Genomic DNA, 4,553 nt, shown 5'->3' on the forward strand with positions numbered 1-4,553 from the left:
TGCCGCATCTGCCTGGACAGACACCTGCTGGGGGCGATCCCCTGCATTCGAGAGAGGGAAAAGCCTATGGGAGGCCTGGCAGATCGATTGCATCGGTCCCTTTCAAAAGTCAGAAGGAAAGTACTATATACTGGTAGGTGTAGAGATAGTGTCTGGGCTAGTGCAAGCTAAAGCATGTGCTAAGGCAACAGGAGAAAACACAGTAAAAGCTCTGAAAGAATGGTTTGGAATTGTCCCCAAACCACAGCCGATCCAATCAGATAACAGCTCACATTTCACAGCCAAAGTGGTCCGAGAGTGGGCAGCTCAGGAAGGAATTTTGTAGGTGTTTCATACTCCGTATTACCCCCAAGCGAATGAAATTGTGGAAAGAACAAATGGTCTACTAAAACACTTCCTCAAACCGCATAAGCCAGGATGGGCTGAGCGGGTGTGGGATGCAGTGACCAGCATCAACAGTCGCTGGGGGGTAAATGGATGCCCAAAGATCACAGCATTCTGTCCTAAACCTCCAGCAATCATGCCAGCCCCACACAGTCCTGACCACGCCAGCAATCCATCCCATTTCCCAGGACAACCTGTCTTGGTTGAACTCCCCACAGTGGGCAAAGTGCCACTGGTGTTGGACACACCTCTTAATAAATACACCTGGAAGGTCACAGATGCCTGTGGAAAAACTCACAAGATTCACACTAGATGGATTGTTCCCTCTTTCTAACCCGAGAAGCAAATTTGAGGAAACAGGCGACTCAGACGCACCCACAGAAGAAGTGAAGCAGACACAGATTTTAGTGTAATTTGGTTAGGATGTGTATGTTAATTTTTGTTATATTATTTTGGGGATTTACCTATAAGAGTGAAGGGAAGCCAATTCTCCCACCTCCCCGCAACCCGTATGACCCCCTTGAGGATAATGAATTTGTTTTGTTAGCAAAAGCTGTAAGCCAAACCTTTAATCTAAGTCACTGTTGGGTCTGTGGAGGATGTCTAGGATTATCAAGCTGGCCATGGGTTTCTGCACCCCTCACTCCAGCACAAATTGTAAGCAAATATAGTGAAACTGATAACACCACCCGGGATGATAGTGGAACATGGCCAATCCAATTTTCTACTGTGGGTCAATATTGCTCGAATCACACCCAGAAGGGAGGAGTCAATGTGGGGGAAAGCAGGTGTCAACGGACACTCACACATAAATTGGTTAACAAAGACAGAGGTGTTTACATATGGATGTGGCTTGATGGAACCGGGTGCAACAAAAGGTTTAAAAGGTTTTGGTCAAACAAAAATGAAACCTTATATGCCAAAATGAAACTACTTTTACCATCAAATCTGCGAGTGGAATAACTACACTGGTGCCTGGTATTGTACCGGCCGGACAAGCAATAGCCCAAACAGCTTTTTCAGACCTTTGGGAAATGAAAACACAATTTATTTCCAATTCCCAAAGGCTGCAGCTGGACCATTTGCTAAAGGTGCCAAAGCCCAAAAAGGCCTTTTGGAATCCCAGTGAATCAGTATCAGGGGCAAGAGAACCGATTTATAATTTGAACCGTATAATTCGACTACAAGCAGTCTTAGAAATTATTACCAATAAAGCTGCTAATGCTATAGACCTTTTAACTCACAATCTCAACAGATGCGCACTGCAATCCTTCAACATCGCATGGTTTTGGATTATCTAATAGCTGAAGCTAAATGTCTCTAATGGTTGTTTGGAAATAGACGATGTAGTAGTCCTTCAACTGACCACAGACATGAGGAAACTGGCCCATGTCCCTGTTCAAACATGGAATGGCTGGAGTGTGATTTATGGTCTTGGTTATCCAGAGCACCATGGGTAAAACAGCTTTGATTTTATCTGTTATGTACATTTGCTGCCTTGATGTTTTTGCCCTGTATTATTCCTTGCTTTATCCAGCTAATCCAACACGTTGCATCCAACATGCAATTCATATCCACCGCCTCACCTGCTGGTGTAAAGCAGATTCGTGTTGTTCGCCAATCAAAATCTGCCACTGTATCAATTATTAAAACTTGATATATACATATATATATCTTTTAGTGTTTTTCATTTGTCTTTGTCTGAATTTAGGATAGATGCTTTTAGGCCTGAACCACACATAACAACTACCTCCTTCCCCTCCCTGTCCCCAAAGACCAGGAGCACATCCCTTGGCTGGGCCTGGGATGCATTTTGTTTAAGTATGTTTGGTTAAAAGACTTGAATTGGTAGTGTTACTGTTACCTTTTTATATGTTTGTTTAGAATATTGTTAAGGTTGCTACAAATACTGGTATAGTTTGTTTATTTTGGTTTAAATCTGGGATAGAAGTTTCTAGGCCCAAATGACACATGTGCTTTAGGATAAAGGGGGTGTGGGAAGGGATTTTCCCACCGCACATGCTGACCCCAACCCCAGCAGACCAGAGCAGCAGATCGCATGGACAACCAGGGCCTCAGACACTTTGTGGTATTTTGTTAAGAATCACGGGAATATGTTGGAAATAATCTCAATTCACTTCATAGCCTTAGCCATAATAATAATTTTCTTACTTGCTCTTGCAATACTTCTTTCTTGTCCCTGTGAATGTCAACCATGTAAACTGCTGTCGCATTCTTCTGCTGATTTGTCAGAGCCTTAAAATTGGTTTATATGGTTTTGGTTCTATAAAGTGAGTTTTAAGCATGATATATCTGTTAAAGATGTTATTAGTTATATGTTTGTTAGCTAAAGCTGTTTGTATTTGTTAAAGATATTGTTAAGGCCATGTTTATTGATGGAAAATTTGCTGGAAATTTTGTCTGTTACTGTATTGTGAGCTACTTCTGGCCTCTCTCTCTCTCTCTCGCTCTGTACCGTTATCTTTCACACCCCCACAAAGACAGCAATGTTGAGGCACAGGTTGGTGTAAGGGACTGTGTTGGACTGTATGCCTCAATCATTGCTGTTGCACCACCACCACTTCCTGGCCTCAACGTCTTGTCGACATGGAGAAGTACACTCTGGAGAAGAGGAACAGTCCTTGACAAAACCACGACATTCACCCGAAGTTAAACTGAGGTGAGGAAGACGTGCAGGCTGGCACGACCACCGTGATGGTGAGCATGTGCGCACGGGGGACCTTGAGGCTGCATGTATTACAATGAGCCCCGTGGAAATGGGTGGACTTTTCGGAAAAATCGTGGGGGCTGGGACAATAAAAGGACTGTGTACTCCTCTCTCGGACTCTCTCACTCTTGTCATCACTCTTGGAGCACCATCACCTGCACCAAGACCGAGCCAAGGGTACATCGCTGGATTCGTGGTGGTGGTAATCAATCTTGCTGCATCTCTACCGTTTTCTTGCTTAGGGAATCTGATTTTTTCCTTTTTCTCTCTGTCCTATCTCTATTACCAGTTGTGTGTACAATAAAGTTCACAAGGTGGGATGGCATCTGATCTTGTTTCTGTCTTAATCTCACTCTTGGGATTGTTTAAAAACCCTCCCCAATATCGGATCAGGACAGGGGGCACAGAGGGACCCCTAAACCCTCCCCAGCCACATGCCCCCAGCATCCCTCACCCTCCTCCTGCTGACACCCCTGGGGCACTTTGGATATTAATCCTTAAAAAAAAACCCTTAAAAATACCCAAAAAAGGCCATTTTTGACTCTCCAGATCAAGGTCCCTGATTTTAGGGAGCGCTGGGACAAATCCTTCCCAGTTTGGCCGAGGTTATCCTGGTCCTTGATCCAACCAGGGTCAGACCTCGAAGCACGAGCAGAGATTAGACGCTGCCGGTGGAGGAGGAAGAGGAAAAGAGGGGGGAGGAGGAATTAATCCCTTCTCGGCCTCATCTCCACCCCACCCCCCCCCCATCCCTCATAAATCCCGCCTGGCCACTGGGATTGCAGGATCCGGCCTTGGAGAGGGAGGAGGCTTTGAGGGATCAACCCAGCCCAATTCTGCCAGGATCTCACCTCCTGCTTCCCCTCTTTGGGGCAACTCACCCTATTTTGGAGCAATTCACCCTATTTTGAGTGGGGCAGGGGGGGTGTGACCTCCTCCTCTTCCTCTCTCCTCCATCTCAGGGCTCAGTCGCAGTCGAAGGCGATGCTAAACTCCACGGGGGCAGCGGTTGCACCTTGTCAAAGATTTCAGGCATCTCCACGGGGAAGGAAACAGGCTCCAGCAACGCTCACCCACCGTAAAATAAGGAAATTAAACATCTCTCGCAATAACGACTCCTGGAACAAAGCCCCGGGGGAAATATCCCAGGAGAAGACCTCCGCATCCTCCCCAAAATTCCCCCCTCGAGGAGGAGAAAGATTTGCCGAAGCCCGTACGTGTTTGCTTGATTTTATTAGGACCGACACATTCATTGTATGTCACAACTTCACCGATCGATGAGCTTTAGAAAATAAAAAAACCGAAACTGCCAGCGCCAGCCAGCAAGATAATGGGGCTTATATAGTAACACGTCTGAAAAAGGCATTAAATGCGTCCTCCCCCATCCCCGTGTCCCCCCCCGTCCCTGTGTCCCCCCCCTCCCAAACCCCCCTTCCCCATT

This window comes from Athene noctua, chromosome 26 (genome assembly GCF_965140245.1).
Source record: "Athene noctua chromosome 26, bAthNoc1.hap1.1, whole genome shotgun sequence".
NCBI classification, from domain to species: Eukaryota; Metazoa; Chordata; class Aves; order Strigiformes; family Strigidae; genus Athene; species Athene noctua.